The following is a 27,253-nucleotide window of genomic DNA, read 5'->3' on the forward strand; positions in this document are numbered from 1 at the left end:
AAAGAAATGTTCGCTAGCAGGGAAAAAGTTAGATGTTCCTCTTCTCCCTCCAAAACTATGAGTATCAGCCATTTCTCATAGGTAGCCAGGGAACCTATTAGAAATCATACTAAAAACATCTCCGTGACCTAGAAAAGATTCTTGGTACCCAAAGCATCCCTCATTTTTTCTAAATACACCAACTGGTCTAATCAAAAAAGTACTCCTCCCCCAATCTCGTCCACATGAGTGGACAACCCAGACGTGCCACAAACACGAGAACCCAGTATTAGGAGAAAACAATTTGGTGAGAAACTATCAGCCAGCAAGTAATAGACATTTTTAAATCTTGAGTATATGAATGCACCCAAAACCAAGGCTCTTTGCCATTGAAAATGAGAAAATGAAAGTATTTTTAAGTGTTCCATTTGAATTTGGCCTGGATAGCAGCTGTTAACCTTCTGCCATTAGCATGAAGCATTCAGGTACCATGATAATGAGCTCGTACCTCTCTACATAGCTCAGAAAATCAAATTAAGACATAAAGGATGGCCACTTTATACATCATATGGCAAACATGCATCACATGACAAATATGAGTATTCAGATAGTTGCTCCCAGCCAAAAATCCATAGGAGATTCAGTGAATGAAATTTTTCCATGTAATACTGTCAAATAATTCCAAATAGCAAACAAGGAGAATGTCATTCGCAAACAGCACGTGAATAAAATCAGAGTCTAAACACACCACATAAACCATCTTGAAGACTATTTGCTTGGAGAGTAATTTAAACCTTGACTGCATTGCCACTGTTCAAACTTTGGCAGTTTTATGCAAAACAATCTTGTTTAGAAAACAGTTTAACTCTCACACTCACTGAAATAGAATAAGAAATTCCTGTCTCCTTGCCCTTGCTGGTGAACTCCATTTCCTTCTTCCCTTTCCCATCTACAGCCGCACTCAGAGGTGGCTGAGGTAGGCCGCCCCCACGAAAACACTTTGCTAGCTTCAACTCTCAGCCCACTCCAGAGGTATTTTTCTAAGCAGCACGAGAAACACTGCCTGAGCTGCCTAACTGCTCTAGAAAATCTTCAAGGAAAGAGAAAGCTTCGGGACAGTCTTAGGCAAAGTTTATAAACACCAGTGAAGTTGCAGATACATTCAGCCAAGATTTTTTGCAATGTTTAGAATTGCCATGAGCTCAATATGGTGGGTTTCTTTTTTCTCTCCTTTTTTTTTTTTATTACAGTTATTATTATTAAGGTACTTCAACAGTAGCTACCTTACAGCTCAGCTCTACTTCTTTTGCTAAGCGCAGTAGAGCTTATATTTTGGAAGCTAAAACGTACCTACATCTATTCCCATCTCCAGTTGGCCAACAGACTTCTTCCAACAGTCATATTTTGAATAAAGATTACTAACTTTGTTGTTCACATTTTATTAGAGACATTTCCAGTTGAGATTTATCAACTTTAGCCAATATTTCATTTTAAGACGCAGCCTTCGAGGATACTGTTACAGCACTGTAAAAGAACATAGCTGGCAAGACAGTCTTTGGCTAATTCAATTGCTATTTTAACCAGAAGCGTTTCAAGTTATTAAGAAATCCTTGGCCAAGCCCTTCCTTAGTTAATGTGCTCTGTAGTGCAAATAGCGCACACCACCAGAAGGACTTTGGCATAAACAGGTGGGAGGGCGCTGAACTGGGCTAGACAGCTGGGACAAACAACAGAGCAAGAGTTTCTTTCAGCCCAGCTCCARGCCTGAACAAAGCTCTGCTCTTAGCTACGGCTTATTTTTGTAGCGCTGACCACATGCAGTTGGCAGTTAGTACAGCAGTTTGTACATGCTTTAAAAAAAAAATGGAAAAAAAGGGCATTTGTCAAAAAATACATTTTAGGTTTGAAACAGCTAGACTTTTTTCTTTACCATGATAACCACGTTTTTATATTTTTGTGACACTTACTGTAAACTAACAAAACCAGTAACGCCTTTAGCTCCCCTGGAAACTTGATCACACCTCCTCTCAATACATTTATAAGTGGGCTGCTGGATCAGAAAAATAATTATACTACATAAAGGCCTGTTCAAATGCCACCTTCTCTGGATTATACCCGTTGCCCAAACTGTATGCATCCTCGCTGCCTGAAGAGGAGAGAGAAGAAAGCAGCAGAGAGGTGCTGGGTACGAAGGGGCTGGTGCTTCTCCCGCGGTGATAGGGAGCCACGCACTCAGGGCCTTCTTTTCCCTGATATTTGTGTCCAAGTCATCATTGCAGCTCTACGATGTTGTATCTTCATCCTGGAAAGTTTTCTCTTTTTAAATGGAGCGTATATTTTGCACGTTTCCATAGGAGACAAGTCTCCACTGTGCTTGTCCATAGCTGACTCCTGTAAGTGCTGCCAGAGCCTTTCCACCCCGCAGAAGCCTCAAGCCCCTTCTACAACTGTCTTTGGCCCCTACCCATTATTTCAAGCATCAAATACGTGCCTTTGTCAGACTAGAAGACCTGTATCTGTAATCAGGTCATCAAAAATTTCTTTGCAGCTCTAAAAATACCCAAAACAAAAAAAACCCAACAAGATAAACCTTGTAGTTATGGATCACTGCCTAGAAGTGCTGCGGAGACCAACCTGTGCCATGGCAGCGCACTCCCACGCATGCAGAAAGCCCGGAGAGAGACGATACGTCAAGTCAAATCGAGGAGTAACAATAAAGGTGTCTATGCGTAACAATTAATTCCATGCAGATTTGGCACCTGTTGCAAATTTTAGAAGCCACGTGCATTTTGAATGTCCCTTCAGCAGCTAAGTAAGGTGGAAAAAGAAACTGTGAAAAGCAGCACCAGAGTAATGCTGTTGGACAGTAGTATCACACAGGGCAGTCCTCTCACCACCACTCTTAAAAGCGCATCTTATTGGCTCGGTAGGCCTTTACTCTTCGAACAGTGTTGGCCCTGCTATTCAATACCGTTTTGCTACCCTCTCTGTTCCTCCCTTCCTTATTTCACTTCCTTTCTGAACAAGTAGGAGATTCTCACTCCTTGCAATTCTGCTCTCTTGCTCCTCRCTGACATTTTCTTCCTAAGCAACTGGGTGCAAGCAACAGCAGTTTGCTCTCGTCAGCTTTGTCAAGAGCTGCTACTGGAACCAGGGACACCAGGTTTACTGGAAATGCTGAATGGTTATTGGCAACATAACCCAAATAAGTGTTCAAACCTGACGACTGCTGCTAGCTTCATAACGGGTTAAAAACATCAGAAAAAGGTTTTGAGACAAAGTAATAATCTCGGCCATGGAGAGCAGGGAGGAGCAAGCACATCATCGTGGTTCAGCTGTGTAATTTATTGCTGTTCAGATGGACCCTCCGTCTTGGACAAGAGGGAAAAAAATCAATATTAATGCACTCATACTTGTAATGGAAGGATGTGGCCACATAAAGCATTACGGGATAGCGCAGGACCGCTGTCTGAGCTCAAAGACAGATGCTATAGGTTTGCTATGGAAACAATAGACCATAACATTGCATCTGATATGGAAAAATCAATCACACTGCTACTAGCTAGGAACTGCTACACTTTGAGGCAAGAATATAAAGTATTTCAAGCAGTTGTTAAACAGAGGAGGTTTCATAATTATTTAATCACTTTRGAGGTCAAACCAATTAAAGTATCATTTGTCAATATTTTCCCTGGGATTTGTTTTCAGAAGGGAGGGGAAGCGGAGGACAATGTTTTCTCAGTGTTCATTGTCTTGACTTAAACGGGGACACACAGAGATAATAACAAACAACGCTGCCAGTCCAGATGCACTACATTTTTCCAGCTACAAGCTATGTAGCGTTTCTATTTTGAAAACAGAAAAGACTCTGACTTAAAGCCATTTCCACACTGTTCCCTACAACGCATCAAGAGCGCTCTGCTCTGCGTGCTGAGAGGGGGTTATCTCTGGGAATAGGAGCTGCCAAATAACATGCAGTAGCTATGAAGTCTTACGGGTTCAAAAGTACAATGGACACTAGTATCTATAGTCTCTCGAGCTGCACTAGGCCTATGTGTTACCAAAGCTCCTATTGTTTTAACCTCAATTGCCGTTTCTTCTAAAAATACAGACAAACAAAGGGGCCTTGTTACAGAGCTTTGTATCTTAGCCATCTTCTYCAGGGCAAGCCAAATGTCAGGGACAACATTTACCTTGGATGACCTCTTCTGAGGGGGCGAGAATTTCTTTAAAAAGAGAGAGCAATCTGCACTACTTCTAAAAGCACGCGTACTGAACTGTGGGAGATAAACCAAAGATCTTGGTCTGTTCCCTTGTGCTTTCCAGACCACATTACAAATAAGAACAACAGTAACGGCCCTAATAATCACCTCGATGAAAGACAGAGGTGCGTTAGACTTTTAAAGTGGGATGAAGCATTTGCAGGGCGCTCTTCTGTAACAGTCCTGAGGTTGAATTATAAATTATGAAAAGTTGAATGACGCTGCCCATCCTATGCCTGAACTGTTTATCTGAGGATAGACCAGTTGCCTTTTTCATGAACGCAAAAATTATAAATCACAAAATCCACAACTGCTTTGGAATGTACTTCAACAGGAAATGGCGTTTTCACGCAATATAAGAATTTTTACTATGAAAACATTCGCATATGCAGAGCCAGTAAACAAACTCGTATTTGTTTCCAACTCCTGGAAGTTGGACACACTACACTATTAATGATTATACCCCTAAAAGCTACGCGAGAAGTGAATTACCTGTGATAATTCACTAGCTATTAATTGTACGCTTTCCATTTACGTTGTTTCAGTCAAACCATCAGAGAAAACACTGCCAACTAACACAGGTGAGCAACTGAAGAGAAACCACGAGTAGCAAGTAGTCAAAGCCAACAGCTCGCGGGCAGCCAGCATTGCCTTCTACGCTACTCAGCGTAGGTGGCCTACAGCCTGCCAGAGGCACTGCAGGACTGAACGACTTGTGAGTGCCACCATACTTTAAAAAGGAGCATCAAAGATAAAACACRTAGGGATCAACCCCTTAGCGTCTTCATTACATTTTTCATCAGTTGCAAAAATGTTTTAATTTCTGCCTAATTACATGAAACATCCAAACGTGTCGCACACACGCATACGTGTGTCATCGTACACACACGCATATAGGCTTCAGCGAGCACAGAGTTCTCCCCAACAAGCTCACTGACATTTTTCCCATTCCCATTTATCTCAAATCTTTTAGCTGGCTCTGAGTGAGATCGTTTGAGCTCAGGCTGGATTTTTTTTGGCGTTATCGCACATTCCGGGTGAAGTGCACTGTGCAAACACTGGGAACAATTAGTGCAATCAATCCCCAGGCACAAAAAGCACATATTGCGTTATTTCTGTTGAGGGCTGAAAGAAAAATACGCTGCTGTACAGGGGCCAGCTTTGTCCTCTGAAAACAGTGCCATTGCCACTGAAGTCAATGGGAGTTGTGCACGCTTTTCCAAGGACGCAGCTCATACGCTGAAGTAGCTAACGCCTCTGAAGGACCGAGGCTGAAGGTATCTTTTCAGTGCAATGGGATAACCACAGTTTCTTTGCATAAATCAGCTAACTAAATGAACGTGACCATTAAGGCCCCTGGATCTGAAGAGGAAAATAAGAACAGCACTTCTGTTTGAAATAACGGCAATTGTATGCTATGGCTCTAAGAAGCGAGAAGACAAACATTGGGCACTTCTATATGGAGCTGTTCAAATATTATCGAGTCATGCTCCTTATTATTCACAGTCAACTGTGCAGCAGAAATATTTAAAAACAAGCGTGGATTTTCCTGAGCTCTTTTAAAGACTGATCTTCCGCCCTTTGACATTAGCTGAATTTGGATCAGGTGCCTAAATGCATAACGATGTCACCTTTTTATTTATTACATTTCATTTTTTTATTTATTTCTGCTTGCTAGGCAGGTTTTTCCTCAAGCTCTAATAAGCTTTATTTATTATTCATTTTCATCCCAGGAAGGGAAACCTGAAATATTTATCCACAGGATATTATTCTTTAAAAACACTTTCCACAAGCGCCAGATATGTTGAAGAGCTAAATCCTTTCTGAAACAGCCAACGCGATTATCTTCCCTGAAATCCCGCTTTAAAATAGGTTAATAATTAAAACACTGTACTCTGACCCAGGCAAGCACTTAATGGGACGAAACAGTTACTCGGAGAGAGTCTGCGGACCGAATGCCTTTTATTTGAGTTTTGTTCCAAGCTGAACAAAATTAATCATTTCTGGGAAGCGCTAACCGCAGCGACAGACCTCGCCTCGCTGAACGCCGTCCYGGGCAGCCCTCGCGAGCCGTAAGCTGCCACCACGAGCAAACAGCTGACGGCCAGCAGTGGTTTTTGTTAGCTCCTGACAAGTGAATCAATAAAAAGACACGGCAAAGGTTCAATCAGAACAGACACCACTAATGCGAACGGCCTTTTGGGACCCACGGAAGCGTGGAACTGCTTTGCCATGTTAATTTCTCCRCGCTACCCTTGGGGTTATCACCTCCTTTGGCCCCTGTTAATTAAAAACTGCCTCCTGTTGAAGTTCCCTGGCAGACGCTTGCCTTGCGTCAACCCGTTTCGCTTGCTGCCGAGAGAGGAAATTAAGGGAACGAGAATCCCCAAACTGTTCCGTGAAACGCTGCCAGCAGCCCTCCTCGCAACCGCCGCAAACGCACCCGGGCTCCCTCTCGCTCCCTTCAAACGCCACCACGAACGTGCAGGCGGCAGTCAGGAGGAAGACTTTAAATATTCATGATGCTCCTGCGCCTTTCTGTGAGGATTCAGCTACAGAAGCAGCCCTCACTCCGGCTCTGCAAATAATTGATTTTTCAAATTGGCAGCCAAAAAGAAAAGAAAACACCAAGAACATACATTTGATATATTCATTTAAAGCTCATCTGCAGTTTTTCATTTGTTTTCCATTTTGCAGAAGTGAAAGCTATTCCTCTGYCCCCGCTCCTCCCAAGCTGTTTCGTGCTCTTGTTCCGTACTGCCCACAGGGAAACTTTTCATTTCTGTCCACTTCGTAGGAAAAGCAAGAGCAATGAAAGGGCAGTTTCCAAGAACTGGACGAGGAGCASAAGCTCGGTTTTACTTAATAGTTCACTGATTAGAGCATCTGTCCTGGATGGATTCAATCCCACCTCTGTCAGATGGGATTTGACTCCTATCCCCAGACACCACAAAAGTAAAGGGGAGAAGGCTTTCAGCCCTTGGTGTAGACTTGCTTTTCCTGTGTATAAATAATTAAATATTCTTTAGATTGGGGACCCAGCCACCACTGCTGAGATTCCTGAGATTCATTCCCTCTTTCTGGCTCAGCAACTATTTAATTACTTCCCATAAAAGTGGAACATCTCCAGCAAAAGGGTCTAAGGCAGCCCTACCTCCAAATACTTTATACTCCAGTAGTTAAGGCACACGTATAAGGAAAGGGAGACAAACTCAGATTTAGTTTCAAGTTGGAGCAGCTACGCAATCTCCATCCTCGGAGGCTTTCAAGGCTCAGCTTGACAAGGCCATGGTTGCCCTGATCTCCTCTTGGCCAATGGCCAGCGCCGAGGAAGAAGCTGGATGAGATGACCTCCAGGGGTCCCCTCCAATCAACACTTCAGTGATCTTATAAGCCTGAGCCAGGACTGGAACTCATGTTTCTTTGCTAAGGGAAAAGATTTCACAAAAGATGAAGATTGACTCAGCAGTAGTTTTCAGGACAGCTAGAAATAAAGAGCAAAAAACATTTCTAAAACAATACCAATCACAATGTACAACARTAAAGGCAAATAGGATTCTGTGAAAGGTTCTGATTTTAATGAGGTGTCAACCTTCATAGCCTGACCTTTTGGAGGTACCTTGGTTTCCTTTCCAGTATGGTATTTTGGCACATCACCCAACTCTTCCACTCTGAAAACGGCCTCAGAGTGCCCAACGACAGAGCAGCCCTTTGGCTCTTCTGCTTCCCAAGCTATTCAGTCTTCYCAGTGCAGGACTGTTCCTTCCCAAAGAAAAGGGTATATCATCTCCTCTTTGGCTATCTCAGGTAACAGTCTACATGTCCTGTMTCCTTAAACCTCACTGGAAATGCCAAGTTGAACAGAAACTTTCTGTATGTTTCCATATATTTTGTTAAAGATACATCAGTGCCTGCCATCCACAGMTTTCTGATTTACCAAATCCCTTCCCACCCAATATTCAACACAGGTTACTAAAGCAACATTTTTGAAGATAATTGTAGATGTTCATGCTGTAAAGCATGCATAAGGACAGGATCAGGTGTTTCTCCAAGTAAAATAATAAGTTTTAATAAGCATTATTAATACAAATACTTTCTTAAAAAAAATAGTGCTTTTTTGCACAACCATTTATTTGAGTTTCCTAGTTTCTTCTTTGTGTACATATTTTGGGCCTGCTTTTAAAAAGTTATATTCAGAAAAACAAGAGTGGGATGACAAAAAAAGAGGGAAAACTGGTCTGTAAATTAATGTGAAAAAKCCTTTCTGAGGTTTGCATTTCCTATGTTTTGGCTTCACTTCACCACAGGGGAGGATGGTGGATTCCACATGATTTTTTCTCTCTCCCTTTTTTCAGTTAAAATGAAAAAACTCCAGAAATGAAAGAGGTCAGCAGTGCAGAATGAAGAACAATTCCTTTTTCACTGCCATTGTGCATTGTACATTCAGTGATTGCTACTTCTTGATTAAGATTACGTTCAGCCATGTAGCAGCGGTAAAATTTCATCTGGTTGAGTGAGCAGTTGCAGTGGAAATAGTTGGATGTGGGCTAGAGTCTCATGAGCTTTAGTAAAGTGATTAAAACAAGCATATGTTACCTCAGTCACTTAGTATCTGTTCCTGGAAGCAAAGGGCTGGTAGTCTGGCATTTTCAAGCTAAGCCTGAGACCCCCTTTTGCATCAAAATCTCACRCAAATGAAGAGGCACTGGGGGAGCAAGACGTTAAAGGAAAGAGCTTTGAGGAGAAGATCCTCCTCTTCAGCCAGTAAAAGACAAATGACAGCCTCTAGCAAAGCTGTTGAAGACTCGTCAAAATAATTGGAATAAGCAGTACTATCCTGCTGTGGGAAGTTTACAGAAAGGTTGGGAGGACGACAAGGAAAGGGATGCGAGTTATCTGGYGTGGCCACCCCGGCGTGCAAGCACGGCTGCAAGGCAGCGCAGCCCACCTCTGGGCCCGTCCGCTTGCACAGCCGGGACCGCAGGAGCGCTCCCAYGTCGCCTGAAAGAGTCCTGCCACAAACAGCACACGGCAATGGAGTCCCAGCGCTCATCTTCTGCTGTCTCCCTTCCCCTTCCCGAGGGCAGGGCAAAACSTGCAAACACATTACAGGACTTGGGCTGTAAATACCGTGAGACTTGACTCTTGCTAAAAACACCTAACTCCTCACTGTGAGAGCTAAAATAAAACAGCATTAATGGAAGCAAAGCATGCGTTTGCCAATAGCTCTGTAAACTTCTGATTTAGTTTGAGAAATGGGTAAAAGTTGATCCAGTATTTATTTGAATTAAACTGAAATATACCTAGAAATTAATCTGCAAGTAGGCTCTAAATCTCTGAGCAATTTATGCTGCTCATAAGGTATACCTGGTGCAGATGTGAGGGCAGMGCTCGAAGTGTGCGTGTGTGTATACAAGTGCATGCATGTTGTGTGCTGTTTTGAGTTAATATATGCCTCTGTTCAACTCACCTATTTGGATGACAGAGACCATCATGCTTTCCTATCCTAGCACACCTCTATGATATTAATCTGCATTACAAAAGCATACACTTAGAGGAAATAYGGAGGTCTAAAAACTCTCTCCATCAGAAAAGTTAAATAACAAACAGTAGCGGCAAGATTTGAACGCATCGTATTTTGCACTTTATAAATTCAAACACTGCAATATCTGCAGTATGAAGCCCTCCAACACTGCATCGAGAACTGTTTATTATTTTATAATACAGGCTCCTGTACATTTAAATGAATATTCCCCACCACAGCTCACAAAAAAAAGTATCACATATCGCCTGCAATCACACATCAAACCAAGTTAAATGCTTGACATTGCATTCCACTGTGATTCCCTGCAAGGTAAGTAAATCATTTTGATGTTAACAAACATGCACAAAACCTTCCCTTACTCAGGAAGGTAAATCAGGCTATATTGTCTCTAAATACCTGAAAATAATGTATAGCATGAATCCTGCTTTATTTTTTTCCTTACAAGTTTCATATGTTATTAACGTAAAAGGGGGCAGAGCAGCTAACTCATCGCCTCCTGACAACCAGTTTCTTTGTCTAATTTCCATTTGTTTCTTTGGCAGCTAAAACACCTTGAAATTACCTTCTCCAGCATGGAAGAATGATTTTTTTTTTCCCCTTAACTCGAGCTGTCAGAGTGATTAGAATTTTAATTAGTAAAGCAGAGAGGAGGCAGGAGAATCGGGGAGAAACGCGCAGGAGAGAGAGACGCACAAGYGCGGAGAAGACAAAGAGGCGTCGGGAGCAGCCTCGCGGGCGCCGGCGGCCGCTCGGGGCCGCGCTCCGGGCCCCGCGGCCAGCGCAGCACCCTCCCTTGGCCCTCGCGCAATGCCAAGGCATTAGGAAGTGTTTTCATCGGTTGTCCCTCAGGGCAAGGGAAGGTTGTAAAGGGCTCCCACCAGCAGCCGCCCCACCGCCAGGCCCGCTTCGGCCCTTTGCTCCCTCCATCGGTCCCGTTCTTTGCTGCTGTCGCTRGTCGTACTGTACGAGGGCATCCGAGCTGACGACCGAGATCGGAGCACGCTGCGCGCGGCGAGCTACATGCACGCACTAAAGACCAGGATAAACGCGCGCTATTMTCTATTCAACTGCAGGAGAGCTCAGGAACGGAGGTGCTCAAATCAAATCCCATTCCAGCGCCTGAACAACAAATATATTCTTTCTAAACTCACGTCCCCTCAAACCAGTCCTTGTGCTCTACAACATTTTAACCAGCWGAGAGCAAAATCAGGGTCCAATCCTGAATTCCTCGCTCCCACGAGTGGTTTCTTCCCAGYGAATCTAAGCTTTTAGGAGATCCACAACCGAGTAATAAGCAGAGCAGATTTAACACATTTTAACAGGGGATTGTCAATCTGTGCTACCAAGTCTCTCAAAACAAATACAAGTGGGCTCCTATTTCACTGGGTAACGCAAAGGTTAGGCATTCATAGGACATTCACTAGGAAYTGCTAAAAATTTTTGAACGCTTTGTTTGACAGGTGTTTTAATTCTCTTCCATGCTTCGCCTTAGATATGAATCTACCCAGAGTAAAAGACAAGAATTACAAGGGGCAGCTTCTCACCGAGAACCGTTGCCCAATCTCTAGCAAATATTCTACTCGGGTAACAAATTGGCTTGCTGGCCTTTCATCTGCTAATGTAGCACACGACATATTTGTAATTTATGGAAATCAATCCATAGAGAATCTTCAGTTTCAGCTAATTATAGCTCAGTGCAAGATCCAAACAAAGGTGACGAGAAGGCCATTGGGAAAGTAATAGAACAATATAGATAAACCCAAAAAGCAAAGCTCAAAGCACTGATCTTAACTATACAGCTGTAAATACTGGTAAGAAGCCAATAATTACAGCTCAAGTCAATTGCCAGCTGTTTTAAAGCACAGCATTGAAAGCAGCATCAAAATTGCTACCTTCCAGCCCTGGCTGCTAAATAGCAGACAAGAAATAGAAAACTAAACTCTAGACCTTTAAAAATAGTTCACTTTTTCTTTCTTCACCTTTAATTGCTTGACTGCTCTGAAATCAACTACGATCTATAATATGCTTAGTTACRAGGAAGATTTTGTACACTGCTTTTATTACCAGGATGATCTCATTCTAAAATCTCACCATGAAAACCATATGTACATAAGGAAACTCTAAAGGAGCTAATGTTTAAGATTTGCCTCCAGCTGAGAGCACCCAGGGGAAGAAGAAGAAGAAAGAGGTAACGAAAGGCACAAGAAACCATTATTTTATTGTTCATGGTAAGGCCAGCCAATACATGAAGTGGTCAGACCTGCCTGTGGATGAAACACGTCTAGGAGAACTAGAGATGCGCCTTCTCCTCCGGCTGCTTTTGAGCTAAGCTCCCACCTCTGAGGTTCCAGCATATCCCCTATTGCCCCRCTAGACCTAGAACTCTCTCCAGCAAGCAGGAGTCTCCCTAGCAAAAGCAAGTGCAATTTTTTCCTGCAGGGGTGGAACCGGTCTGTACTTTTACAACGATAAGAGTATTTACAGGATCATTTAAAGTTCCTAAAATAAATAGGAATTTGATCCATACGCTTTCAGGTGACTCATTACTACAGCAATTTGGACTGTGTGCAGCCTTAAAAACACATTCTGTCCTGTCTCGGAGAGCCTTAAATTGGAAAGTTCATGTAAAGCATTCTGATTTAGTACCTAAAAGGCACCAGCAAGCTGCAACATAGGCCACTTTACTGACTTAGCAACCGCTAACAAGCGGTCACAAACATGCTTCCAAATAAAACCTGCAACTTAATACTCATAGTGGCTTAAATTCCAACTCTCCCCCTATTCCTCAGTCACCCAGTTGTGCCACAGAAAGGATACCACCATGAGACAAATGACTGTTAACAAGGATAAGTTAATGCTAGAAACAACAACAAATAGTATTGAAACACTCCATTCAGAAATGTCTTCATAATGTCAYCATAAAATTACTCCAAGAAACAAAGAATACATGAATAAAATAAAAAATAAAATCAAAACCACTTCATGCATAATTCACCAATAAAATGTGATTTAAGTAAAAGAGGAGAGATAGGTTTGCTGAACATTGCACAAAGGTGGTGTGACAGCAGGATGAATCAATCCCAGCTCTCTACCTACAGTGCGATTTCATATAGATTTTTAAAATTGCCTCAGGACTCGGTTCTAAAAATAATTTGAGTATCCTGCAAAGGGAAATCCCTGGGATGTAGGGTTTTTTCGGCGTTAGCCCATCTCTCTCCCAGCTTGATATTTTGCATTCCAGGCAGAGGATGGAGGCATTAGAAAAGGGTTAAAGTTCAGTAAACAGAAACAGGAGCTGCAGCCCCAAAAGTAAAGCAGTAATCCTATCCAGGCCTCTTTTCAAAGCCTTGGCAAAGCTAAGGAGTACAGGAGGCGCAGTTGTTGAGCGAGGGCTTCAGGATGCATTAAAGCACTCCACCACGTAACTGCAAGGAGCGTCGGGGCAGTACGGAGACTACGCGGGGATCTCAGGGTGCAAACCACAGGGCACAAAGCAGGAAACATCAGAGCAGCACCTATGCTTGTGTTTTTACTGACAAGGTCACCGTATCTCATGCACTCCAAACACTTGAAACCCAGTGATTTTAGAAGAGTCCTTATAAGAGGCTTTTTTATTTATTTTTTATTTTTTTTATAAACATTTCTGGTCCTCATGGCTGTGAAAAATATTCAAAAATAGAAAAGTAGGAGTGTTCTGAAAGCGCAAATCTGTGAGGGAGGAAAGAAAGCAGGGGAGAAAAGTAYTAAGCCAAACAGCAATGACATTTCCATGGCTGGATATTTTTTCTTTCTTAAATGATTTGAGGCTGGCAAATTTGAACTCATGATTTCAAAAGYGTGCAGTAACTTAGAGGACAAACTTAGACTAACAGGGTAACAACATGCRAAAAATCTCCCGGAACAGTATTCCACCCTGAGGATTTTTTGTTCAAAATGAGAAACTCTTTCCATTTTGCACTGAGGTCTCCCTGGAGGTTCTCTCCTCCCACTTTTTGTGAAGTTTTTCATATTCATTTGTCCCCTCAGCTTGTATCCCTAAGTTTTCTTTCAATGCAGTGATTCATCTGGACATGCCAGGAAAAAGCACTGATGTCAATACATAGGGGAGGTCTCCCAAAGGCTAATTGAAAACAAGATCATTTCAGAAGAGAATTACTCATCTCTCAGACTGATGCCTCCCTGCACAGATACAAGCAGCATAAAATGGCTCAAGTTGAGATCATGAGTTTTGCAGTCCGCTCTGCTGAAGTACATCTTTACACAGCCTGTCAGAAGATAGGAGACAGATGTTCAGTGTTTTGCACACTAATCTTCAAACAAACCACATGAGTTTTATGAGTGTTTCTCAGTGGGAAAGAAAATGRCCTAGCCAAGCAGCCTGAAAACTACAGAGCAATTGGATTTTGGTTTGGAAGCTAAAAGTAGGTTCCCCCTATTTCTTCCTTTGGTCGAAAAAAAAAAAAAGCTAAACTTGTCTAAAGAGGCTCTGACAGAAAGTGCTTTTGCTTCCCTTTCCCCCTGCTGCTCATCTCACACGGGACTGCCTGCAAAAACAGTGCCTGAGGGATCTATMTTCAGTTTTCTAAAGCAAACATAACACGATTGCTGTTCCTGGGTTACACACTTGACTCCTGTAATACAAAATGTGAAAGAACATCCCCTAATGGCATTCAAATCATGTTCTTGCAATTTCCAAGTGTCAAGYGTTTTTCATTTTGTAACTTGGAAAAAGAGATATTCTCACATGCTGATTTTGTGTGTCAAACAGCTATGCAAATTCCATAACGCGCCAGCATACAGGCTTTCCCATGACAGGCAAATATCTCTTCTAGAGGGCAATGAGAAATTACAAGTTCTTACTCTGTGGTTAGATACTGAAGTCCTTACTCAGGAAAAATGGTCACTTAATTAGCACTCAGTGTTTACGGAGACTGAGGTCAGAAGGGACCATTAGATCTTCTTAAATTTCATCTACTTAGCTTTGCACTGAGCTCATTAACGTACATTTGGTTAGAGTATAATTTGTGTTTGGCCAAACTGCATTTTCTAAAAAGTTGTCACTGTGCACACATGGTAAAACACAGACAATCACCAATAGTCCCAAGAATCTAACAGCCTCATTGTTTAAGGAGAAAGAAAGAAAAATAAGRAAGAAAAAAAATAAAAGAAAATGAAAAGAGCTTTATTTTCAAATTTAACTAATGTGGCTTTGACTTCCAGCCACTGGTTCTTGTTATTCCCTTCTCTGCTAGATAAAAGAACCTTTCATTACCCAGTTTCTCCTCTCAATGGAAGTATTTACACTCTAACATCAAGTCACCCCTCAGTCTTCTTTTTGATATATGACACAGACTGAGCTCTAAGCCTGTCACTTAAAGCTATTTTCTTCCAGCTCTCAAAGYACTGTTGTTGCCTTTTTCCTACATTTTCTCCAATTTTTAAGCAACCTTTTTTAAACACATGTACTAGAACTGGGGACAATACGCTAAGAGCAGTTTCAAAACTGCTGCTTGCAAATATAAAACAATTTCCCTACTCTCTTGCTTCCACTTCCAAAGATAGCACTAGCCCTTTTTAGGTGCAGTACTGCGTTGGGAGCTCCATCAGTGATCCTCACAGAGAAAAGCAGTCCTGCTTTCTAGAAGAACGCAACACGTTCTTTGTTCCTACATATGTTACCTTTGCATTTTGCTATTTTGCCACATCTGTTCCCACAACATACACATTTTTCTTCCCTCATGCCCTATTTTTCCATAAGCACCTACATTGCATGAATGCACCTACATACCACGCTGGCTACATTCAGCTTGTGGGAGAGGCGTTAAACGCAGCATGTGATGGCCATCGCAGAGGCGCGTTACGACTTGACAATACCTCCGAGCCCAGCACAACTGATCGATGCTGGATGAGATGTACAGCTGGGAAGCAGGGCACTTTGTGAGACATGGCAAGTGAGGGGAAGAGAACAACATAAATTCCTGCAAATCTCTTCTGAACACTTGACAGAAGCAGACATCATATTTAGACATATTCTCCTTTTGTATCTGTACAATATGTAACGTAACTGGCTCTGGCCATTCTGGTTAATGCCTTGAGGAAGACTATGTGGAGTCAATCTAGCTGCACACCTTGGCACTATGCGCCGCTTGAGAAGCTTTTGCATACTCAAGACATCTGCAAGGGTTCAACAGATCGGTCCTGCGTCAGGTGGGAGATGAGCCCTGTGCTATAACCACCATACAATCAACATATAAAACATTTATAATGCACTGCGGACTTTCACTAGAAAACGTGCCAAAGGAGTGTGTGTGGAACAAGGTGTGAGAAGGAACCAGGTCCCTCGATCTGCTTGGATCTGTTATCCCTGAGCAGCTCTGCGAGGGAAAGGTATGAAAAGGATACTTCAGAGATATTCCACTAACAACTAAAATCTATTAAACCAGAAATATCTATAGCACTGAATTTGCAAACATTCATCAAAACAGCAGTGAAACAAACAACAACAAAAAAGTATGGCATTTTATGAAACAGTCCTGCAAGTCTCAGTCTCTAACACTGCTTGGGCGCTGATAAATGTATAGCCACAGCAACAGCTAAGTGACTCACTGTTTTTGACAGCTATTTAAAAAACAGGAAAATGCCAAAGAGGGTTAAGAACTGCACATTTTTAACKAGATCAAATGTTAACTCTCTTGCCATCGCATCATGGTTTTCAGTCATTATGGCAATACAGAGAGATGGCCAAAGTAAATTAGGTAGGCACTGACACAKAGCACTTTCTCTGTAGAAGACCAGTGGAAAATTCAGATTTTATTCACTGAACCTAGTTGTTACTGCTAATTTTTGATTGATGTAGAAACACRATGTGAAAAAAAGCAGAAGTACTCCAATGCTTCATAGACTACTGTATGCTTTACAGGATACATTCAAAGGGAGAAGGAAATTAAATAAAGTCGTATTTTCAGGTTGGCAATACAACAGAAGACACTTACAGAAGATACTTGGCTTTTTCTTGTGCACCAGGGGACAAACAAGGGTGAGACACCATTCCATTAATGTAACAGATTGGACTTTTTTTTTTTTTTTTTTTTTTCCTGAATTGCCAGACCTAGTTAACTTGTGCTTACTCTGAGAGAAGCAAAGCGCGCTCTGCTGCCGTCACGGTCACAGAAGTCAGCAAAAGGAAAAGGCGAGCTGGCCAGGCAGCCCAGGGCGGCTGAGTAGGTGGCCAGCAGCGACTCCAGTTTATCTGGACTGGCTCCCTCTCCTCCTCCTTCCTCTCATCTCAGCACTCCTCTGTCTGTCTGTCTGTCTAACACAATTAGCCTTCTCCCCCATCTCCTCATGCTCACTCTTTCCCAGCTTCTCCAGATCTCCAACAGCAGTCCCCTCCTCATGCCCCCTCTCACCAGCCAGCCTCCTCTATGCCCTCAGCTCCTCCAATACTCACTAATGTATTTTTTTCGGTCCTTAAGGGCCAAAAAAGAAACGAGGGCAGGTCAGCATCCTGTGCTGGCCAGGCACCAAAGCAGGGCTCCACGTAAAGCACGGGCTGAGCTATATTGCTGCACACGCACCCGCCAAGCTGAAAAAACCACTTGTGCCAAACATGATACTACCTCCACTTTCTTTTTGAAGGAAAACCTGCTTAGAGGTGTCTTTCATAGCAAGCAGGGCAAGAGAAGGCAGATTACATCCCCGCCGAGCGCCGGCAGAGCAGCCAGCGTGCAGGCTATGGGGCGCAGCTGATGCAATTTCCAAAAGAGCAGCAACCAGCAGCCAGAGCTACAGAGCAGAGTCACTGGTGCTAGTTATTATTCAAACCATAATCCTGCTCTTTACGCCCCTCAGCACATGACTCGCAGCACATCATATTTTAAAGCCAAAGCTGCGCTTATCTCACACCTCCGGATTTGGCACCGGATAACCAACCTCAGGGAGGAATGCAAAAATAAAGCCAACAGCAAGCTGCCTCGCTGAATTCCTGGGACAATGAAGTGTGAACAGGTGTGACGATGTGTTAAACAGCGTGTGGCAAAAATGCCTGTGCTTGCTAATGAGATGACAGTTGCTTGTTATGCAAACTGTCCTAGCAAAACCATCTTTGCTTGGTACCTGTGCCCTTGGGCTCCCGTCCAGTCAGCTGGTGAGCTGCAGCTTGTCACCCCAAATGACGCCCATCGGTATAGACAGCTATACGAGATCTATACGCACGGGCTTCCCAAGGGCTGCCTGCTATCGAGGGAAACGTGAGTTTTCGCCACGGTTACGTCCGGAGCTTGCGAGCAGAATTACGAGCTACACTAGTGGGAAATACAGACTAATTAAAATGAAATCTCCATTCCGCATATTTCTGTAGTTTGAAATAACACTGATCTTTTCCAATGAAGTGAGTGCTAATAAATTTACATATTAATTCGTGATGAGCTAAAAGAGAAGTGGAACAATGTGGGCTTTGTCTGCAATATTTCTCCCAGAACACAGCCTTCCTATTTATTTTATTTATTGGAGGGAGGAAGAGAAGGAGGGAGGGAAGGAGGAGTAATCATCCTATAATTATTCCTCCTGTTTTTTTTTTCCTTTCGCAGAACAGTACTACGCCTTTTGCATCTTAAAGGAATTAGAACGAGATTAAAATCTACTGCCAATATATATTTTAACATCTCAGCAACCGAAACCATTCAAATCAATGRAGGAGGATGATGCATTAACCTTTCGAGAGCCAGAGTTCAAGCCACAGATGGATGGAGTGATTCCGTGTTTGATCAGCTCGTTTATGCCAACACGGAAYGTAAGTTAATTGACTGTTTCAAGGCAGTGCAAAGAGTTTCACGGTTTAAAAAGCATTCATTTCAATTATTAGTGCTGCAGCAAGTTTCAAATCTCCTTACATTGTTTCCACATCCTCTTAGCATGAATCACTGTACAGAAGGTGGCTTGTACTACAACGCGTGCCTTAAGTGACAGTCATTTTTAGGCTCATTTTCCAGCATCTCTCTCTGCCATGACATTTACTTCCTTTTGGAAAAGGGGAAGGAATGAGAAGAAACCACATACACTAAATAAGCGATCGTTCGCCTTGATATATAATCAACATACATGAACGCTGGATATTTCAAGAACTTTCAGACAAAACRCATCCTGCAAATGCATCTTCCACAGCATGGGAGAAATGCAATTTATATTCAGTATTAATGACAATTATATGCACAAATACGATATCCTCTGAACCAAAAATAGTCCCTCTTACCTTTCAGTCAACCATAGAATATTCCTGGCATACTTTGAAAGAATTTSGAGGTATTCAAATTAGAACTATGAGAAAGATTAAAGAAACTATGAGGAAAAAAGACACATTTCTCCTGCTTAAGACTTTCAAAAATGCTGCACCTCTTCTAAACCACTTTGTAGGACTTCAGCAGGAATTTACCAATAATATTAATGACTCAGGGCAATGAAAAGCTGCAAATGCATTTAATTACCAAGATATTACAGCAAGAGCAGATTTCCCATTCATTTTAACAATTCCAATGCTGATCTTGGATCTATATAGTTAGCTTAACACTATAGTAAATGCTTTGCACAATAACTTGTTTTTCTAAATTATAAGGGTGAAACCTCTTACAGAATAAGAATTATATACAGTACACACGTAACTACTGTTAGTTTTAAAGGGAGGGAAGCACTTAAACACATGCACACACTGAGAAGAAAATATAATCCTATCTTTATGAACTCAAGTTGACCCATATGTGTACGCTGACACGACATAATTATGATGAACAACATCATTATAAAATCAGGAAAGCTTCCTGTGGCTGTGCTGCTTTAGCAAATATCTGTACAATATCAAAGGGGCAAATGCCCTGCCTCAACAAAAAAATTTAATGTTATAATAATCTGTCATTAGAATCAATAACTGTTTTATTATTCATAATGCATGAAGTGCTAAGATGAACCTGGTGTGCAATAAGTTTAGTGGTTTGTCACTTAATACAATATGATTTTACAATATGGCTAATGTGCACAAAGAATTCAAATATAGAATATTGGCACATAAGAGATTTATGAAAAATTTAAGGTAGGGATGAATCTAGGCTAAGTCTTCATGTTACTCAGCTGAGGTCAAGAAAATCAATATTGTTCATAATGTCTGTGACACAGCAGCCTAAATGAAAAACCTCCTACGCTAGAAGATGCACTTCTCTTTTATCCTTTGCTTCTTCTTTTTTTCTTTTTAACAGATAAATTCTATGAAAACTAAGGCACCCCAAAAAATGAATATGACATTTTAAATCTTTCCAAYGGATACAATATGCATGTGAGGGAAAAAAAAAAAATCAACAAAATATTCTGTAGTAACAATTTGAAAGCTAATTCATTTTCAGTGTACTTCAAATTCCCTGTTTACCCTTCAGATTTAGCCATAAAATAACAGAAGCAATATCTATCTGAGCCAAATACATATTCATACCCCAAAAAACACAAGTAACCAATAAACGGACAGAAATTCAATAGTCTACTTTCCTTCAAGTTTTCTTCTGTGGAACAGTCCTACCTTACTTATGGGCTTCAAACAGAGAAAAAATCGAAGGATTAGAGTTAGTAAGATTAACTGCAGGATTATTCAAAACAAACACAGCCTTCATCTTTTAGTTAAAGTTTTGAAAGATACTTCTGTTGTAATACTCTATGCCATTAGGTTCTGTTTTAATATAATCAATATACGTACTCAGAATTYTCCTAGTGATCTTTCAGTGGATAATGAAGCCTTGAATCACCGGAATATTCTATTGGGRAAAAAAAAATAGTGTGTTAAAGGAAGTATAAAAAAGATACAAGAATATGAAAAACATCGAAATTCTGAGATTCATTCAGCTCCACTAATTATACAAAATCTGGAAGTTAAATGATATCTTTGGGATTTATTCTTTTACAATATTGTGAAACATCAAAAAGAATAAGCAATAGTCCTACATCAGTAAGAAATATCATGAAAAGTAACAACCTTACTGGGGATAACCAGTTTAAAGATTCTGTCAATGTTCTCGTGATGTTATAAGGCTTTCTCCAATCAAACCACATATTTTCTGAGTCTCTCTTGTTTGCCCAAAGGATAAGTTCAAGACTGCCAGACTGTTTCACTTCAAAATAATCTTGAAAAACAAGTCTACATGAAATTCTCAATATTAATTTAAAAAAGGGGAGGGGGATTATACAAGTACTTCCTTCATTACTACATAATTCCGGACWGTCTATGGAAGCTACTACCTGTCTCCTTTCTATTTGCTTTACTCTAATGGCTGTACCTTGTTTCTCTTTTGAATGCAGCTTCCTTAGGGCAGTGAATTGCTTTATTTGTCTGCAGTGGAGTCATATTGTTTATTATACATATTTTTTAAATATAACAACAATAGCTCATTTTACTTAAGTAAAATATTCATAAGATAGGTAAGAACTTTCCAGGCAAGGATAACACTATTTCTGCTTCTTGCCCATTCTGGTAAATGCATTAAAAGCAYATGTCATGATTAAATTCAGAGGCAAGGGGAACTTTTAACTCCATATATTGAAAATCTATTTTTCATGCATGCAGTGTATTCCCCTGACTAGTAATTATAATTTAGGAAGTTCAAGTAGAACCATGTATATCATTCCTTCTGCCAAAAGCACTCTGGTAAATCTTTGTTCTTTTGACCTAAAACCCTTGACTCAATCCTTGGAAGTCTATAGTAGGTTATTAGGTTGGAAGCATACTGTAAAGCTCTCATTYGCTTTTATACAGTATTGTATGTCTTCTTTCAGCCTTCTTATAAATATCTTTGAGTATACTACATCATATAGTTCAAATTTACAATGCAAGGTCATGTAGTAAAATCACAATAAACTCAATTTTAACAGWTTCCTTCAGTTTCTTTCTCTAAAAAAATGAAATTTACACTCAAAATGTTTTCTGGTAATGTGATTTGGGTTACCACATTTTGCATTTCATGGTGGCCTGACAATGACACTCATTTTTTTTTTTTTTATCAGCACTATTTTCAAGTCAATTTACAATTGCTGTGAACTCCTGTATTTCAAAACTCATTTCTTCATGTACTACTTTTTTTCTGTGTGTGTGTGTGTGTTTTACATCCAAGGGTTGGATGGCTCAGACTTGCCATATGCTTTTTGGCTTTTTACTTACATGAGATAACACGCATCAAGGAAGCAAATGAAGCATATTCATAAAGTGGGCAAACATCATTCTTCTGTGCATGCAACAAAGAGGTATCAAATGCACGTGAAGGATGYTTTGAAAAACATCTGTCCCCTGCCTACTGCTCTCATGCAACTCAGCTGCCAGTTCACAGAAAGCCATTGCTGTCTTTKCAAAGGCTGACACTAACCACGTGGATCCTCCCAGAGACAGAAGCCACAGCAATAACTGGCCAGATGGCAATAGGCATTGACAAGTTTCCATGAGAATCCATGATAAAAGCTGCATCCAAAAACATATCATCTTTTTTCAAGAATGAGTCTAGATGGACAAGAAATATGTAGAAAACGAAGCCCTTACGAGACAAGTAGGAAGCAACGTTGCCTGAGAGTCTTCAGTTTGCTGCATGATTATGATTAGGGATAGATGAATAACTTGGGGATGAATAATTTCCTGAAAATGCAGTATAGGCCAGTTGCAAGTTTGTACCGCAATTGGTGACCAATTTTCATTCCCAAACTCCTTCAACAAACAAACAAAAAAAGATGAAAGAATGGCTTAAAACTAAACATTCCACTTAATTTTTAAAATAAAAATGCTTTGTTTCAGTCTGAAAGCAAAATTCATTTAAATATTTTCCTTGTCTCATTTTGAAATGGAAGAGACACTTCATTTCAGTTGAACGAAACACTGAAAGCAAGAATTAATAATATCGCCATAGAAATACAGTAGCTTTGCCAGCATATTTTTCATTACTGTCATAGGTTGGACTAAATGTTGTCGAAGATGAAAGGTGAGACCGCAATTTCTTTTTAAGTTTTCATATAGCAATACAATAGAAATAGATGAGATGTGAAAAATTTCAGCATCAAACACTGGTGTGATGACAGGAGGAGGAGTTACCTGTTCAACGTATGGAAGCAATTTTACCATGATGAGGAAATTCATGTACATGATGCAAATATACTATTGGGCCAAAAAAAAAAAAAAAGGCAAAGTGTGGAACATGTTTTGAGGATGTTTTTGATAAAAAAAAAAAAAAAAGTCTGAGCTGAAATGCTGAGCAATGAAATCATATTCTCTTTCAGATTCCTTCTGTGTTCAAAAAATTGGGATTTATACTTTTTTTTTCAATAAAATTGGCTGCAACTGCAGAATTGCTGGTTCCCTCGTTGTTTTTTCTGCCTAACAAAAAYGCCCCGCTTTACCTGAAATTTTGAATAGCTATTCTAGTCAAAGAGTACTTTCAAGGCATATCCTAACACTGCATATGATTTGAATTGTATTGCCATTAAAAAAAAAGAAAAAAAAAAAAAGAGCATCAGAGAGCAGTGAGCTCAAAGGCCAAGGAACGTTAATGCTAATTTACCCTAAAAAAGACACAGTGGCTTTCCCGCCTGAGTGTTATTGAAGAGAGGGAACAGAAGAGTTCAATCTTTTTTCCATTTATGGAGAAGTTTCCTCTTCTCTGTCTGTCCCCCTCCAGAATTTGAAGATCTATGTAGTCCTAAAATTTCTAGGATTTTTTTTTTTTTTTTTTTAACAGAAACACTCATGCCTTCACATAAAATAAGGTTCCTTTAGGAAAATTGTCACTAACACGATCAAAAATAGCTAGCAGACAGGAAAATATATTGTGTTTGTAGTTGGAAAAATTTCATAGTAAAGACAATAATAAAGGTGGTTTATTTTAAAACTTCAGCAACTCTACTGATACTTGTGCTACTGCTAGAGTACCCATCTCTATATCTGTAAACATTTCTATTGCATCTGTCACCCTGCATAGCTTTCTCCTCATTTAATTAAGCACGTTATCTTTGACTTCTCTAATTTGTTCTTCTCGGGCTCTTTRGGGAACGGGAAGTCCTAAAAGAGAACCTGAAGACACCAAGGCATGTTAGAAAGCTCTACTTTACTTGGCACAATTAAGCTACTGTAGAAACGGCTGCAACTTTAAATGCAATCAAGAAAGCAAACACTTTTGGGCCAAGCACACTTTTCCTGTCATATCAGACCCCCCCCCCAAAAAAAAAAAAAACACACACAAAAAAAAACCCCATACCAAGTAGCCTTTGCCATGGCACATTAAGCTATACCGAATGTTGTCATGGACTAGACTATGTGTCTGGGGAAAAAAAAAATTTTTGTTATCTTGGGACCAAGTCTGCACTTATAGAGAGGCCTCACAACATGCTCTGGTAACTTCTATGCTTCTAGTATCAACTCTTTCTTCTCGTTTAGCCTGGCTGGAAGCAGGTTCTTTTCAGGAGTCTGGATCACTCTACATGTATTTTTTAAAACAAATGGCAATCACTGKTTCCCAGAAGCTGCAGCTTCACCCAATATGCAGTCCACCAGCTAGAAGCARTTCACGAGCATCTTAGTCATGCTCATGGGCTCATACTTTGAAAAATACTATATTTATCATAACGTTGCTAGACAGATGCAACCTCTTGCAAACTTGTGGGACTGGGCTAATTTCTGATATCAAGGATGCAGCTGTACAACTCATAAGGGAAAAGCAAACTCATCCAGTACTTCAGACTAATAAACACTGAGTGGAATCAAGTGTCCTCAGGCCTCTGAGACAGTCGCACAGAGAAGCAATCTCTGAAGACAGTCAGGCGCTACAGAGCTATGGTGCATCATTGAGTTTATAGCAGAASGACAAGGACCTGAAATCCCAGTGACACCATCTGCATCCCACTAAGGTTTTATTTAAGCCTAAAAAACTCTTTGTCCTTCTCTTCAGCCTACAACGGAAAAAGGATCTTTGAACTAGGAGGCTGGGATGAGGCACCAAAAATCTCTTCAGCATATTCGTTCAATGTAGCATTTGAGAGGTAGCTAACAGTAAATATTTCTTATAACTTCTGCCAGTTTCTAAAAAATAAGTTTTGCTCTTAAAACTCTAACGAACAGGTTTTGTTTTCTGTTTGCTCTTTAGGCTTACTTGAGGAACTAAAATTACCAAGTGAATAATAAATCAGCTGAATAGTTAAGYTGAGAACTGCTGGGTTTTATTCATCTGCCACTGATGGATATGATTCATATGAATTTGTCACTCATTGTGGAAAATTCTCAATTAGCATCATGAATGCGTTGATGAACTAATTAATCAGTCTTTCACACATCTTTAAAACCCACAGCAACTACACCAACAGTATTTAACTGTTAAAAGGTAACTACAACAAAGTCTAAGCAGCCCCTACAACTATATGCTTCAGAAAAAGAAGCCATCGGAAAGAGCCAGGAGTGCCTGGTACCATCTTAAAACAAAGCTAATTTAAAATAAGAAAGTAATAGAAAGGTATTCGAAGTTTTATTCTGAAACTGGCAAACAGCATCATAGCTCAGTTCTGACTATTAAAAATAGTAATGAGTTTTTCCTCACCTGTAAATACAAATCTTACTAACACAGAGTACATATTTTTAAAAAGTAACAATTAGCATGCAATTAGTATGCAATTCATACCATGCATATCATTCACATGGATAGAAACATCCTAAATCCATGCTATGGRAAGAAAATAGAAAATAGTAGTAAACAGACACATGGATCTTTAGCCAGTGAAGGCATCTATGATGGGGAACAATCTAAATATCTAATCAAATTGTATTATCAGCTATCTTTCTCAGGATTTCTCACTCCAAACCTAGCCTGCAAATCTTAAGCCTCCCGCCTTAAAAATTAAAACTTGCTTCTAACTCTCAGTAAAGCCAGTTGATGTGTTAGTCACGTTCTTTATGAATTTCAGCGGCGGATCCGCACGTCGCGGTCACTAAAGTCAGTCAAGCACAACGCAGGTAGAAAGTGTCCATTAGCATCCTTGTGGTTTTGTATTCTCGTAACAAGCYAGACTTGTGAACCTTAGTTCCTAATCCTAGAGAACCTATTTTCCTTTCTAAAAATCAATTTGAAGGTTTCAACGGAATCCACCTTTGGTGCTACATACTGGCCAAATTCACAGGATTGCTATCATAACTCAGTTCAACTGTCAATTTTTAACCTAAGAAACAGCTCGAGCAGAGYGAGTGCGATAACTGAACTCTCTCTTATCCTGTCCTTTACCGAACACACTCATCTTAAGGCAGCAGGGACCAAGGTCACCAGCAAACTAGTGCAGAAAATACTTGTGCACCAAACACCTTTCTAACTACCCTAAGAAAACAGAAAATAATAAACAGGAGACTTGTCTTCAGCTTTTTGTTCTTAAATTCAGGTAAATGTTAAGATTGGTAAACAGTTTTTCATTTGAGGCAAGCATGTGAAAAAGTCTGCGGTTTGGGGGTGTTTTTTGTTTTTTTTTTGTTTGTTTTGTTTTATTTTTCCTTGAGGGGGTGGGTTTTACCAGGGCAAGTGCTACTAGATGCAAGTGTTGAACTTGATAGGTGAAGCTACCAACTAAAAACCAGTCTAAATCACATCTGAAAAAAAAAAAAAAAAAAAAAAAAAGTGAAACCATGTTTTTTTTCCTCCCAATTTTTACGGTGAATTCCAGCATGCTGAATAATAAACACACATTGATTTTAAGCACAACAGCTGTCAAATTTCCTGGCTGCTTGGTAAATACCAGGAAAATGATGCTGATTTGCAGAAAGCTTCCAAACATACTTATTTCTCAATAATAGTATTCATATTACCAATAGAAATGTGTGGAGAGAAATAAGATCATTTTTCCAAAGTAACCACTTGTCTTAGCCATAGACAACCCTTTTTTACCTGTTACTGGCCGAGATCACTGTGAGGGGTTCGGCTTATATTGATGCTTCTCACACAGGAACTAAAGCCACRTGCGTCTCCAAGCGTCCCAGGCTTGTCCAACATCAGCGCATTACGTTCTGGGATTAGATCGCCTGTATTTCAATGTTTTGTCATTCCAGCGTAGCAGCAGAATAGGCAAAGAACAAAGATCCCACCTTAGAGGGCTTTGGAAGAACCTCTTCTCACGCTTGTTTTCTGACAGAACCACTATTCACTTCTTCTGCCCCAACTGGCACCGTTCACACAAAGCCTTCCCACATCACTCCTTCCTTTCATCCCCGTTAGTCTTCAGTGTCTAGTCAGGAAGAGTATTTAACCTGCTAACAGAGGCAGAGCTTCACTGAACCCCAGCACAATTAACTGACCTCGACTCTTCACAGCTTCCTATCTCCCTTCTGCGACTTCTTTTCTAGCACGCGTCGGCCCGTACGAGGAAGCACGGTGCAAAATAAGCCTTTGGGGCATCCCACAGCATCAGCAAGGTCTCTGAGAGGTAAGGCAGG

General features: G+C 40.7%; 1 long non-coding RNA gene across 1 annotated transcript in view; it reads right to left on the reverse strand.

The window, feature by feature from the left end:
• The window catches only part of LOC146585262 (uncharacterized), a 31,455-nt gene extending 4,656 nt beyond the window's left edge, over positions 1–26,799 (reverse strand). The window contains exons 1-2 of the long non-coding RNA XR_014898043.1: positions 26,709–26,799; positions 20,519–20,576 (exon numbers count right to left, since the gene is read on the reverse strand). This is a non-coding gene — a long non-coding RNA (uncharacterized LOC146585262). The remainder of the gene's footprint in view (positions 1–20,518; positions 20,577–26,708) is intronic.
• Positions 26,800–27,253: the final 454 nt, after the last annotated feature.

This window comes from Rhea americana, unplaced genomic scaffold (genome assembly GCF_003343005.1).
Source record: "Rhea americana isolate MKP2758 unplaced genomic scaffold, rheAme1 scaffold_83, whole genome shotgun sequence".
Taxonomy (NCBI): Eukaryota; Metazoa; Chordata; class Aves; order Rheiformes; family Rheidae; genus Rhea; species Rhea americana.